The 15,526-nt window shown below is 43.1% G+C and overlaps 1 protein-coding gene across 2 annotated transcripts in view; it reads left to right on the top strand.

Annotated features, from left to right (window-relative positions):
* PPM1L (protein phosphatase, Mg2+/Mn2+ dependent 1L) overlaps nt 1-15,526 on the top strand; it is a 204,830-nt gene that overhangs the window by 82,281 nt on the left and 107,023 nt on the right. The gene's annotated exons all lie outside the window — the stretch shown is intronic.

The following is a 15,526-nucleotide window of genomic DNA, read 5'->3' as shown; positions in this document are numbered from 1 at the left end:
TGTACTTGTTCAGCATACCCAAGGTTACATTATTGTGGAAGAGTCTGCTGCTTCCCTGTGTGGTGATATAACGCAGGTAAGTGTGGACCCAATCCTTCCTGAAAAGAATTGCATGAAAAACCCTGTGCCACATTATATTTCTCTCTAATCTGGTTTCCCATTCTCCCCTCCCCATCCCAGATGTGCACTGAGCATTGAAAGAGCTTTCATTGACTAGAACATGTATATTATTTATTTAACATTTCTTTGAGTGTTCTCATTTTTGCAGTAATCTTTACAACAGTTGTGTTTAGTGGCCTGGTGTTATTATGCCCATAGTACAGATGGTGCGGGAGAGTTGAGGGAGAACATCTTGCTTTGTGGCAGAGGTACGAACCGACCAAAGAACCAACCTTGGTTCACAGTTCTGCCTCCAAGTTGGTATTCTACAGTGCCTGCCCAGTGAATGGAAGTTGCACAGCAACAGTACTTGATGGATGGCACCCTAAAAATAAAACATGTGTCATGAGAAATAATGATACTCGGGTCAGGATAACCTCTGTAATGTGCAGTATTTATGAAAGGCGCTTTCTGCTTCTTTGCAGAGCTTAATCTCTGTTCGGAACTATTGTGATTCAGTTGTGAGTCTGATTTCTCTTCATATTATATAATGTTTCACCTTTTACTAGAGATTTCCCTGATTCAAAGTTTTGTGCTACGTTTTATAATGGAGGTCTGTAAAATTGCTTTTTCTGGGTGTTTTTTTTTGGGGGGGGGGTGTTAATTACAAGACATTATGTAAGCCTGGCAAAGTAATAACAAAGAAGAAGGCTATACCGTGGAGTACGGTACTTTCCCCTTACCATTCATGCGCTCTCACTCATCTTGTATAAAAGAGACAGGCAGCCCAGTCCTCCACAGTGCACTGGCTGGTACAGCACATGCTGCATTGATGCTAGATATCACAAAAGTGCTGTAAAGCACTTTGCAATGGCCTAGCGGTTGCTGGCACTGGTGTGAAGGCCTCTGCCTCCCTGCATGCACTAGCAGAAGGAGTGGCCCATGCTGGATCAGGGAAGACCTCTTCTGAGCATCATGGAGGTAGAACGCAGGGCCTCCAAGAGGAATTCTGTCAGGGGGTACAAAGTTTCTTTAGGGCCCCTTCCCAAAGAGGAAGGGGGTGAAACAGAGTAGGGGGGGCAATGGGGGTGGGCACCACTTCTGCAGCAGCTGTAGCCCCACAGCTGTGTCCCTGAGCTCCCATCCACTCCTTCATTGTAAGCAGATTCACAAGCCAAAGAGCTCCTGGAGCAGGCCAGCTTCCTCCCAGATGTGACACTGTTAAGGAATGTATGCATTGCTGGGCCTGGTGTGTGTGGCTTCTGGCAGTAGTTGCTGCCATGTGCATCCCCTGTGGGCAGTGAGTCCGGGTGAGATTGGAAAATGTAAGATCCCAGGAAATGTCTGCGTCCTTTCCTTTGGCTCCTGGGACCCCTTTCTGACTCTGGACCAGGGTACAAATTACCCCCTTTATCCCCCTCTCCTAGGCCCTGGTAGAACGGGGTGGGGGAGGGCAGGGCAGGGGTGGACAGATCAAGCTCAGGAGGTAGCAGGATCTGTGGAAGCCGTGCACGCCATATCCTATCCCCCTTCCCAGGCCCAGTCCACCAACATGAATGCACTCGGTCTTGCACCAGATGTTTGGTGGGCCTTTGTATCCTCCCATCACAGAAAACTGCAGTGATGCCCCTGATTTATTTGATAGCACTTTTAGTACTCAGTTTTTGAACACAGCCTTACATTATCTTGCTAATTCTTAAAGCAAACTTGCAGTTGGCCCTTATTATAGATTCCCATTTTACAAATGCAGAGCTGAGATGAATTTAAAATGACTTGCCCAGGGTCAAGTGTTGATGGCAGAATTAGAATTTTAATCCAGGCCTCTCAGGACAATGTTTCCTTGACCAGAGCACACCGGGACTGCAGGCTAAAATAAAATGAGACCTTCCTGAAAGGCCCTGGCAAATCCTGAAGGAAATGGATTTTACTGAAAAGGTAGTACATAGTTTCACAGAATTAGAAGCATTCTGCCTTTTATACACCCATAAAACTGCAAACTCCCGTTTACAAAGGGAGGTGAGGGTTTTACTGGTGTGCAGAAAATCTCCCAATTTACAGACTGGATTGCTGCATTCAAAGAGTTGGTGACATGAAGATGGTCAACCAACATAGGAGGCAAAGCAGTTCAGAATGGCCTCCATGTTGCCGCCGTTCTGTGTGTCCCAGCCATGAGGAAGGCTAGAGCAGGTGGTTCTCTTACTGAAAGCTCACATATTTGCTTCAGACTTAAGAAGGCTTAGTAGGACCTTTTCAGTCAAACATTCTCAGTTGAGGCTGAGAGTTATTAGTGTTTAAGTGCCTTTTGCTGTGGTTCTGCTTATATACTCCATGTGACCAGAGCAAGCTGATGTAAATCTGCTGTGTGATTCTCTGTTGATTCTTTACAATTAAAAAGTGATTTCATTTAAGCATCCTGAACCACTAATACGCTCAAAATCCTCTTCATGCAGTCAGATCATTAAAACGGGTACCAAACCAATTTCTAAAAGCGCCTTCGGCATGTTTCTCCCTTCATTAATATAAATTACATTTCTCTGTAGATGATTTGGGCTTGTGGTTTATTTAAGGGAAATGTGGCATGGCTTTAAAGCTGACAATTTTTTGTCAGCCTATTGGATTAACATCTAACCTTTCTGGTTATTTTGAAAAATAATGTTAGACATAAATAAGCTTCTTTTTTTTAATTTATGGGTGTGCATTGGGTGTAATGTCTTCTATTTTTCACTTTCTGTAGCTCTTTTTCTAATGCCCCTGCAATGAAAGAAACTATAATAAGCATTACAATAACCATGTGAAAGGAAATGTATAGGGGCAAGCTGTTCTGATTGAAGGAGAAATTGCGTTCCTAAATATGTGTATGTTTCTATATCTGGGTCGGTATTATTATTTACACTGATTTTGATCTTCTCTATTTTCCTCCAAAAATTATCCCTTCATGGTTATTTATGTTTATTTGGTTATTTATTAAGGAAATCTTAATTAGGACATGCTATAAAATCCCCAAGGAAACTGTGTATTCTGGAAGTTGTCCTTGATCACAAAAGTGGCATGAAATTTATAAGCCCCTTACTGCAGAATCGTCTCCCCGAATCTCTTTGAGATTATTCTGAAATAAATGACTTGTGATGCATAACCCAAGTTTCTTTTCTTTTTTTTTAAGCAAACCTTAGGGATAGAAATCAGCCAATGGCATCAGTGCTGTCACCTGATTCAAGAAATCTTAGGCTGCAATCCTAACCACACTTTCCTGAGAGTAAGCCCCATTGAACAAAATAGGACTTCTGAGTAGACCTGGTTAGGATTGTGCCCTTAGTTGAGCAAACAAAGAAATTGGCTGAATCTGCCCTCATTTATGTATAATAAAACCCCTGTACCGAGGTCACACCTATATTAGTGACCGTGGTATCCACAGTTCTGACATCCAATGATTTAACTCACTGTGGATGCCAGCTGATATCAAGGTCGCCACTTAAATGCCTTTAAAATGAAAAAGGGGCCAAAATTGCATTTCTTACCTTTGCACGGTCAAATCGTGCTGTTTCCAAGCCTCTCAGGGCTAAAAAATATAATTTTGGCCCCTTTTTCATTTTCCATTTGTTTACATTTTAAAGGGATTTATATGGCTACCCCAGTATCCGCAGATTTCGGTATCCGTGGCAAGGTTGGAAACAGTCTACAGATACTGTACCTTGATTTTGGGTGTGCACATATGTGATGCAACAGGCATCACCTTGGAAGAGATTTTCCTATGCAAGAGAGAAAATGAAGTGTCTCTTCAAAAAATAATTTATATTCAAAATAATTAAGTGTTTAAAAAACATGTTCCTCATTAATCTGGGATGCCTTTTTAGTCTTTAAAAACGGTTGCTAATTAATTAAACATAGCAGCCCTAGAATCTCGCTTAATATTTTAAGATGTTAATTAATGTAGGTGTATAGGCCGTGAGCTCAAATGCCCTGTGTTGGGTCTATCATCTTCCTGTGAGCAGGATCCCATGCTGTTTTGGTATCTTGTAAAATATATTCCAAAGCTGATCAAAGAGTTGCTTGTCATAGATGTTGAAGTCTCAGTCATTCATGCAAATGTCACACAGATTCAGCTGGGAGGCATTTGATTTGTGTCTAGAGTTTGCCCTCTCTCCAGGGGTCAGGGTGGATAATGCCAATTGTACATCAATTATTTCTTGTAGTAGGGAGTGTGATAAACAAGGAGAGAATTTTAAAACTTTGTTACAGTTCACACTGACTGTCACCTAAACCAGTGGTTCTCACACATTTAGCACCAGGACTCACTTTTTAGTATGAGAATCTGTCAGGACCCGCTGGAAGTGATGTCATGACCGGAAGTGACATCATCAAGCAGGAAAATTTTTAACAATCCTAGGCTGCAATTCTACCCACACTTACCCAGGAGTAAATCCCACTGACTATCATTGTTAGAAGACTATAGTATAGACTATAGTAGCTTGTTAAAAGTTCAGGTCTGTAACATTTCCCCAAATGCAGTCACAAACCATGGTAGTATCAAGTCAAATACATTAAAAATAAAATATTGACATGAATGGGGACCCACCTAAAATTGGCTCGTGACCCACCTAGTGGGTCCCAACCCACAGTTTGAGAAACACTGACCTAAGCAATACCCAGTGGTAACTTTCTATGCAGCATGGGAGTGGTGGTAGCGACGCTGGTACTCAATAATGGACTTCTTACTCTTTAATCTGGAGTCTTTATCCCCTAATCCCAGTTGCATGTGGATTGACAGTGGTTAGAAATACATTGTATACTGGTGAGAGACACTCTCACTTAATTCTTTCTGGGCTTCTAAATTGTACCCTAGAATCAGGACAGGGCTCAGACCTGATAAGCACCAGTTAAATGGATTGGCTTTTAGGACTGAGACAGCTATGTGGTTTCAGCTGTTTCCTAAACCTGACTGCAGGCCTACGTTCTTTGTTACTTTACCTGCTAGGGACATGAAATGCAGTGCACAGAGTTAATGAAGGGAAGGTGCAGATCACTTATTCTGTGTAGAGTGCCTGGCATGGATTTTTCTTTTTGAGATTAGATTAATAAAATAATCTGAGGGGCATGGAACTCTTCCACAGCAAACGGCAAAATGTATTTCTTTTATAATGTATTCTCTTTTGAGCACAGTCTCCGTAGTTCATCTCTGGTCTGTAGTAGTTGGCTGAAAGCATCGTGTGCAACAAGTGCTGCCGACGACGAAAAATGCCAAAATGGATGAAAGGGAAGAAAGTGCCCAGACTGAGGTTCTCTCCAGGCAGCCTTCTTTTGGAAAGGAACGTTCGGTGTGTGTTTCTGTAAGGGGTTAAGAATAGTTGAGAGACCCACTTTCCTTAGTTTTTGAAGACTTTGTGTTAGTGCTGGAGGTTCGGCTGTCATTTGTAGAAAATATCCACAGTGATGTTCAGTACTGAGAATTGGGACTAACAACCAGGAAAAACAAGGGTTAGAGCCATTATTTGTGTCTTCTTGCAGGCCCGTTACTAGGAAAGCAGGAGAGGGAGACCTCCTTTTAGCCATTATTTTTCAGCTGTCTAGCTTGAGTGAATAGATACTTTTGTGCTAAGCTCTGCCCCCCACAAGAAAAAGCACATTGCCAGAAATGGCGGGGGCATAAAAGGGAGATAATCACAGAACATAAATCCAGGTAGCCTGATATTTAAAAGTATTTCATGACTTTGCTTCTTAGAGTGTGCAGTTGGTCAAATCCTGCCTGTAAATTTAGGGCACAATCCTAACCCCTTATGTCAGTGCTTTCCAGCACTGGCATAGCGGTGCCAATGGGACATGTGTTGCATCCTGCAGTTGCATGTTACTCATGGAGTGAGTAACTGCAGTGCTGGAAAGCACTGACATAAGGGATTAGGATTGCGCCCTTATCCTTATCTCCACAAGTGAAGGACTAGAGACTGTTTTTTTGTTAATGAAAGCTGAACATTTAGAGAGGGGCCCTGGAATATCTCTAAGGGGGCATCCCTGATAGATACAACTCTGTACCAGAACCTGCTGGACTCTAACCCATGGTCCAGACAGCACCACTCCCAGGTGCCACCCAGGTACCAAAATTTTGTATCTCAGGAGTTGGCAACTCTAATATGTTTTGGCTCCATAAATATTCATTCCAGCCATAAGGACTAGCAAAATACAACTTTAATAAGCCAAGTAACTCAACAACTTTCCACTTTAGCCTCAAATCTTCTTGTGCTCTAACAGCCGTGTATGACCTTAGGGCAGTGGTATTCAAACTGGGACGTCACAGCACCCCGGCCTGAGGGTCCTGGTCCCTTTCCCCTTAAGGGGCGGGGGCAGTCAGGAGCCAGGGAGGAGGCAGTGGCGCGATCCCCAGGATCGTACCGCTCGGGGGGCTGCAGGGGCTTGGTACACTTGCCCAAGCTCCCTGCAGCCCGCCGGGGGTGCAGGGAGCCCTGCGCGACCTTTGGCAGGGCTCTCTGGCTCAGGGAAGGTGACAGCGGAGTGATCGCACCCCACTATGCTAAACCGTAAGCGGTGTGCGATCACCCCACTTCCCCTTTTGACCAGGCTGCAGGGACTGGGGTGCACCCTGCAGTCCCTGCAGCAGCCGTTCCTGGCTGTGGGGAGCCGGGCGCGAGTGCCTGCTTTTCCTGACCCGAGGAGCCCTGCAGGTGCTCGCACCCGGCTCCCCGCAGCCAGGGATGGCTGCTGCAGGGACTGGAGGGTGCGCCCCAGTCCCTGCAACCCAGTCAAAAGGGAAGTGGGGCGACTGCACACCGCTTACAGTTTAGTGGAGCGGGGCGCGATCACTACGCTGTCACCTTCCCTGACCTGGGGAGCCCTGCCTAAGGTTGTGCAGGGCTCCCCGCACCCCCAGGGGGCTGCAGGGGGCTTGGGCAAGTGCACCAAGCCCCTGCAGCCCCCCTGAGTGGCGCGATCTTGGGGATCGCGCTGCTGCCTCCCCCTGCCCCCACAAAGACTTACTGCGGGATTCAAACTCCCTTCGAGTTTGAAATCCACAGCCTTAGGGTATGTCCACAAATTGCTGTTTGTGTTCCCTTTGGCCATAAGGAAAGGTAGAAACTTTAAGCAACAATAAATGAAATACATGAAGATTCTGTGTGGCATGCTTAGAAAACTGAACCATTGCTTCTCAGATCCATAAGCAACTTTGGGCTTTTTGATGTAGACACATGAATAACTTCCAACATTTGAAAAAAACAAAACAACATTTGAACCTAGTCCTTAATCACTGTCATGGTACTCAGTAAGGGTATTTCTTTATGGTGGCAATTTTAACTAGCATTTTTCTCCTTGAGAATGTACTATAGATATCTCTTTGTGCAAATCCTCCAGAGGTACAAGACAGAGACAATATCCACCATCAATTTCTCTTCCTGCCAGTCCCATTTGTTACTTGTACAACAGGCTCTCTTTTGACATGCAATCTAAAAAAATTGATGACTTCTGAAAGGGCAGACACCAGGACAATAAGGGGCCTAAGCTAAAATATATAGTAACCGGACTAATGTGGCATTCTCAAGGACACAAATCAAGCAGTTTTAGCACATTCCTGGTATGTCTCTCAGAGATCTCCTTGTTGCTCCCTACAAATGGAACCAACAGACAAAAGAGCACATAAACTCATCACATAGCTGCAGGCTAACTCCGTCTCATACTTCTGTCTCAGACATGGTGTAGTTTAATTTAAGATAAGCTTGAACCATTTCAGGTTTCATTCCTGTTGCACAACAGAGGTTCTATCTTGGCACTCATGGCTCACAGTTTATATGTAATTGTTAAACAACCAAGAACCTGCATATTATGGATGGATTCGGATAACAGTGAAAGCATACCCATCTAAAAAACTACAATCTTATTTCCTCATCATTTGCCATTCCACCAGAATCAAGGCAGATTTCTGCTAGTTGCCTTTGGGTGTTTCTAGGAATTTTTTGCCCTTCATCCTGATGCAAGGTGTTATCAGTAGAAGTTATGGTATAGAATGCTTACCTGAAACGTAAATAGCATGGTCCATCTCTGAATGTCCAAGCAAGTTCAACTTGAGTAAAAAATTGGTTCTCACAAACGGTTTCGGTTTTAACTCACATATTTGGCTGGACTTGGCAGAAAGACAGTTGTTCTCAGGACATACTGATAAGACTAGCCAGCACAATGAAGAAGCTCCTTTGTCTTCAGACCACAGGAAAAAAAAATCTTTTCTGGGTACTTTTAGAATTCGGTCTGTCTCTAATATACATGTTTAGCAGCATAGTTTTAAGCTCAGACTTCATATACAGGTAGATAGCTATACAATATTTGTCTGAGCACCACTTGCACACACACATGCTAGAAAGCAAGTATTCACACCAGCTCTCATAAAAGAACACTAGTAAGCTTAGCTTTTTATATTTCTTTGTTTTTCATTTTGAAATCAGTTTTGGTGTACACATAAGTGTGACTAACAAATAGTAATATTTTAACTGAGTTTTAGTGGACTAACTGTATTCTAGAGTTTAAAGAGACATGATATCAAAGCACTTCCGGATTAACACATTGCAAAGGTCAGATTCCCAGAGAAAATCATTTCACAGCAGTTTTTAGATGAACACACACACCGTGACGTCAATAGCAAGTATGTTGCATTTCACAGGTTGCCTTATGAAGGCCACAGAACATCATCCGATGGTTATGGATGAGGTCAGGTTTGTGTGCAGTGCCATTGGCTAACTGCTGGGGGTATATTGTATATGATGGATGTATGAGATGGCCTATTATAAAACAACGGATGTTTTGAACCCACCAATGAATTGTCTCCAAATGTGTCTCAAGGAGGGAACCCCAGATTGTAATAAAAGTCAGCTAAAAGAGGCGTTACACGCTTCTCTTCCTCACACTTCCTATGCTCATAGTCTCCTTTGGGGACGTGGATGGATTTACAATCTTTTGCTGATGGATTTACAATAAAAGCCTGGATCTAATCACTTTTGTCTACTGAGTTTGCTTTGGTACCTGGGATTACAGTGCAACATCTGAGATCTCTTGTAACATCTAGGATCCCTTGTAACATCTTGGTTTTTGCACCTTGCAACAATCCTAGATTCTGTACTGGTTGGGGGGAGGGGGTGGGGAGAGTTGTGAACTGTGCCCTGCTTGCATTTGGATTTCTGAGGTTTGGTTAGTCCTTGGGTCTTACCTGACTGTCACAACAGGTGTGTTGGTTCAAAATGAGAGGGGATTGAATGACTGGAATTGACAGCCATCCTGAGTCATAACTTGGTGAGAGAGGTTCTATCCCTCAGGGCCTTTGGTCTTGGTGAAGAAGACTAGAGCCCCTTGAAGAAAGCATGATTCACATGTGCAGGGCCACAGGGCTTGGGTGGTGATGCAGAGGAATCAGAATCTTCTAGGCACCTTAGGAGTTGAGGGTATAACAAACCTTGATCTGGAAAAAGCTGATCACAGGCACTGAGCCAAGGTAGACTTTCCCCAAATTTTTAGGCTGTGGAGTCCAGGATTTAATGTGCCATCACAGACCTAATAGTTATTCACACCCACTTGGAGTTTCATTAACTAGTCAATTATTGCAGATGCTTCTTCTGATTTACAATATCTTCTGATTTATTTATTCCAGCTCTGAGTCTAACCTCATTATTATCATGTTCAGTTGCAACGCTACAGCTCTGGTGCTGGTCATGGACAGACTCGCTTTCAGGAATAAATGTCAGAGGTGACACAATATCTGTGGCAATCAGTTATATCTGTGGTGTATTTCCTTCCTGTTTTTGAGAGATGAACTCAGCTTTGCTATTGTGCCAATATGAATTAATGGAGGATTGGCTGAGTTCTAATTTGGTAGAATGTCCATATTAGAATGTCCTCTTAGCATATCCAGTGAGGCCACTTCTAATAGAAATGTCATTATCCACATGTGCAAATGTAGCCCCACTTGTTTGCCATTGGCAGTACTTTGCAGTCACATTCAAAAAAACACGAGAATAAAACTAATTGTGCAGACAGTGTGTCATTTCTAGGTCTTTACCAATCATGAAAAAGTGACAAGATAGTGTGTGTTTTGTGGGTGATTTTTGCATCCCTGCATTATTTTGGATCTTTCTAAGCCCTAGTGGCTAGTTAAATGTCTGGCTGTTTTAAAAATGTAATCTTGGCACTTTGGACTGATCTACCAGCCGCTTGTCAGAATGAGCTTTCTAGCATATTGAAGCTCATCAGAAATTGTTGGCAAATATTCCAAGCAGATTCAGATACTGTAAAACCACTTTATTTTTAATTGGATCATCTGGAATGAACAGTTGTGGCTCTACCTCAGTTACATTTTTATGTCCTTTGACATACAGATACATTAATTTAAGTGTTGCAGAACATATTTTCACAGTTCTTGACATATGACTACACATTTTTTTTTCCAGCCTCGTACTATCTTGAGCTAAAGGTTTCTAATTTTTCTCATGCCCAATTGGAAATGTTCAGTGTTTTGAATGTTCTGTGTATGTGCATCTTGAAACATCCGTATGTCAGCTGCAGAACAGGCTGCCATTTTGAAACATAATTGCAAGCATGTTCCTAGCCTATGAAATTCATGCTTCTGAGCCTATATTTGACTATGAAGCAGAACCAAACACCAGAAGGAGAGAACAACTGCTTGCAAGACGGCTCAATATCTTATTTAGTGGAACTCCTGTTAGGCTGGGGAAGGATGCAAAAACTCTTCCTTCCCACTTCCTCCCACCCCACCAGAAAATAGTATGCATTCCTGCTAAGATTGGGCTTGTATGTTTGCTGAGACAGCTTGTAGTTCTGCCCTAGTCTGCATCATCAGTGCTCATCATTTGTGGTTCAACTTTGTGGTTTGAGGATAAGACTTCAGTTTACTCTGTTGGGCAAGCTGATTCCTGCTAAATTAAATTTATTTATGACTGGCTACCTGATTTATCCTACAGGTGCAAAACGGGCAAAAACTGGGATGATCCGGCCTCTAATGTAGACTTTACATCACTGAGATTAAAAACAAATTCAGCATCCTGTTTTGGCTGTTTGGTTTCTGTGGGCCTTGGATATGGCCTGCTCAGGATTGAATGGACAAGCATTTAGATGACAGGTGGCAACAGATGGTAGTACCTGATGATCACTGGGAGCAGGAATCAGACAGCTGAGCTAGAGGAGCAGGCTGCCCAAAGAGGGAAATGGGGGGGGGGGGAGTGAATGAGACATTAGAGATTTGATAGCCCATCTCTTAGCATTTTTTTTAAAATAGCAACCACTGCAGGCTTTGATTTGGATCAGGACCAATGCAGCATTTTGAGGATAAAATCAGGGAGATAACTTTGCAAGCTTTCCTGAGCTCCTTGGAGGAAAGGCAAAATAGCAATGTAACTTAAAATAATCCTTTCTCTTAAGGTTAATTGCACCCACCATCCCCTCTCCCGAAGCAGTTGTTTTCCTCCTTAGATAAAACTTTCAAATACATATACCTTTAACAGAAATTTAGAAAGGGAATTCTTGCAAATGAAGACTTTCTCATCCCGGCATCCTAAGGTCCATGCACTCCACATCTGCAGGAGCCCAGGCTTTTTTTGCAGCAGGTTGTTCTCCGCTCCTGTGGTGCCCTGCTGATCTGAAATGAGGCACAGCCAGTTGCGGTTCCTTGGGATATGGGGGGCTGGCAGGGGAGCTCACTTCTGAAAATTGGACCTGGATTAGAAGTGATATCGTGGAATAGTATTTAAAAATCCTGTCTGTCTAGTTTTTAATGGGGAACCTTGTAGGAGTAATATGCACTTCTAAGGATTGGTTTTGATGGTGACGGTGATGTTAAAAGGCTTAAACTGCTGTAAATCACTTGAAAGTTGGGCAGGGAAATGCCAAGTGCTGTCTAAAAGTTGGCGTGTGGCTTACTTGTATATATTAATTTTATTAGAAAGCACTCTTCACTAGTGCTTGCTTTTTTCTTTCTTTTTATTTTTCTTAATTCATTGGCAAGTGGAAATGAAGCTCCTTAAGACATGCAGAAGTTGCATTAATCAGCTGAGAAGTGAAGGTGGTTTAGGAGAGTGTCTGTGTGGAATTACTGTCATAAGAGATTCACGATGATGAAGGCTTTGAATTAAGTCAATTTCAGATTTCTGTACTGAGCCCAGTAATGCCATAAGTACATATACTGCTTCACACTCTCCCCTCCCATATGCATGTGCACCCTCAAGCAAGCATGACTTGGGCAGTTTCTCTCTTTCTGGTTGAGGAGTCTTTGTAATACTCCTTCCTCACTAATATGCATCTTGGGCAGATATTGCATTTTGCAAGGTTGCAGGAGCAAACATTTAGGCTGGCCAGCAGCGGTTCTGGCAATTTTCCTGCCAGGGACCACTCCCCCACTTGCTGAATCCATGACCCAGAAGTAATTACAGCGACATCATCCTCACCGCTATTGCTTCTGTGCTACCACCTCCTCCCTTCCTCGTTTGAAAGAAAAGGGGGGAGGAAGGAGGCGGCTTAGGCTCCATCAGAGCTTTCTTGTGCTGCTCAAGGTGGCACATGCCTCCGAGGCGCCACTTTTACCAGCGAGAAAAAGATCCAGTGGAGCCTTTCATGCTGCCTAGCAGCAGCATGAATGGCTCCATCGGAGCTTGAAGCGACACATGCCTCCTCCAAAATAGAAGGAAACAAGTGCCGCTTCCCACCAAGCTGGCTTCTCTTTCTTTAAAGAGAGGGGAGGAGAGTAGCCCTCAGATTGGCGCAGTTCCAAATCGCACCATAAACTGGTGGCAGGGTGAGCGGGTCACGGCACCATCTTCCCAAGGCTGGTGCCCTGGGCATTTGTCCCCATTCCCCCACCCCTGAGTACGCCAATGAGGAGGGATGTACTAGTGTCATTAAATGCCCTACTAGAAATCTACCAACTTGCAAAAAAAAAAAAAAATATGGTGGCCGGCTTTGAAGGGGGGTGCACTTAAATTTCTTACTGCTGGTGATGGTGGTGGCAGCGGTGGTTTCTTCTTTTTGCCATGTCTCTGTGGGCAGCAGTGGTTTCATCAGCGCTTGAAGCAGGGACAGCCCATTCATTAGGTGAAATAATGCAGGTTGCAGCAGATTGCATGGGGGCGAGAGGATGGCAGGTTGGGGGTACCCTTCACCTTGAGTTTTCCACCAGCTCCCTCTAGCCTGCTGTGCATGAAGCCTGCATTTATCCTGAGCAGAAGAGCAGCTGTTACCTGAGGCAGTCAGCCCCATGGATGTGCTGGCTCTGTCTGTTCATGCTCTGCTATTCAGACATCCAGTATGATTGTGATTGTCAGTAACTCTGTGTGTTCTGAATGAAGAAACAGATTGTGATCCTAAATGCTCTCCCTTAGTCAAGTGGCTATTTGTTGATATATCTGAAGAAGCCTGAAGATGTGTTTTAAGAGAATTACTTCCCGTTCTTACTTATTTAGCCATTGTTGACTGTCCCAATTCTGCAGGCAGAAGCTGTACTGTAAATTGACCAGAGTCTTGATTAAACGTCTGGAAGAAGGATTCCTGTTGTTAGACAATAGTTAGTAATGACTTGAAGTGTCCTTGAGGAGATGCTGAAAATGTCAAACTGTAAAATGATATTGAAGGACCTTTTTGCCCTAAACGAACAGACTTTCAAACAGAAATATGAGAAGAACTTCTGCAGTTGAATAATAACCATACAAGCTTGCTCATAAAGGGTTGATAGCAGTTATGCAAGACTGCTGCAATGTAGAAGAAACTCTGTGGGCATCCCTGGAGGCTTCTGACAGTGTGATCCTGTGCTTTTATTGTAAAAAAAATTGGATTCTATTTCACATTTATATACAAATCCATAATGCAGTGTTGGCAAAATGAACATAACAGGTGCACAGAGTTTGCCCATTCCTAAGCATGCAAGTTGTACAAGTACTTGACCTGATTTCCTAAAATAAACTATAACACACCCTTTTGGAGGCATATGACATTAATAAGCCATTAAATTTGAATTTAATCAGCATCCTTTATTGTAAATCTATTACACAGTAAGAAATAGTATCTGGTTTTAAATACAAAAAAGTTAATTTACTTGTATTCAGAGCACATTAATGCTTCAATCCATTATTTGGAAGTACAGTAGGTCTTATTGTGACATCCTTCTTAGTAAACATGCAGAGGATTGGATTGTAAATCTCTTTTTTCCCTGCTCTGCTAATCAATGTGATATATGCGAAAAATGGATCAGAGAGTTAGACCTCTAAGGGCGCAATCCTAACCCCTGATGTCAGTGCTTTCCAGCACTGGCATAGGGGTGCCAACGGGACATGTGCTACGTCCTGCAGTTGGGTGTCACTCACAGAGGCCTCCTCAAAGTAAGGGAAGGTTTGTTCCCTTAGCTTAGAGCGGCGTTGCCCTTATGTCAGTGCTGGAAAGCACTGATACAAAGGGTTAGGATTGCGCCCTAAGTTGACCTGATGTACCTGTCCAAGCCCTATTTATTAGTGAAGGCAGTCCTTACAATGAAGTAATCTCTGAACGCTATTCATTTATCCAGTCGTCTTTTGTTTACTGTTGTTGCTAATTGGAACCATGGCCACAAAGATAATGTATGGGCTTGTCCTCTTCATGGATATACTAGGCTCCTCCCTAAATTTTCAGCTTTAAATAAAATAAAAAGAATACATTTATAGCCCTTTGCCTGTGGAAATATAATTTAAAGATGGGCTGGGAGACTTCAGGCTTGTGATGTATTTTTTTTTAAATCAAATGTCTTCCTGCAGATTCAAATTCAGTAATACGGAAACACACAGTGAATTTTGTGGAAATCCATAAAAACAGTTGGGGAGGGCTTTCTTTGAGGGGGAAAAACCATTCTAATTTGCATTTGCTGAAAGTGAACATTCTTCAGAGAAAAGCCTGTTAACTCATTTGCAATTGGACTTAAATATAGCACCAACACTGAGAGACTGTTTAAAAATCTGTTTTTATGGTCCCACACCAAGCCAACAGGTGTAGTGCGATTGACTTCACTGCTCTAAGGTGATCCTGATAAATTGAAGAGAAGCAGTGTCAAGGGCAGCCTGCTTTCCTTGGCCTTTTTTACCCCCAATACAAAATGTGAGAGTGAAATTAAGTGTAGCATTCCTCAGAAAAAAATGCACAGAAAGCAAGGAGGCTTTGAAACTGCAGTGCAATGGAAACTGGGTATAGGCTGGGGTTGTATAACTTGACTTTGGTCACTGAGGCTATGAGTTTAATGCATCTTGCTCCATCCTGTCCCACCATGACAAATAAAAAAAAGGATGTTCTTGTCTCTCATACATACGCCCATTCCAGTTCCCTTGTCTAATTATGCACTAAATTTCCACATTTTTAGGTCTCAGTGGCTGGACTGGGGAATATTTTATTTGGCTGAGTGCGTGGGTATTCTGTACTG

This window comes from Tiliqua scincoides, chromosome 3, assembly GCF_035046505.1.
Source record: "Tiliqua scincoides isolate rTilSci1 chromosome 3, rTilSci1.hap2, whole genome shotgun sequence".
NCBI lineage: Eukaryota > Metazoa > Chordata > Lepidosauria > Squamata > Scincidae > Tiliqua > Tiliqua scincoides.
The sequence above is the reverse complement of the archived record's forward strand: the minus strand, read 5'-3'. Positions and strand labels throughout refer to the sequence as shown.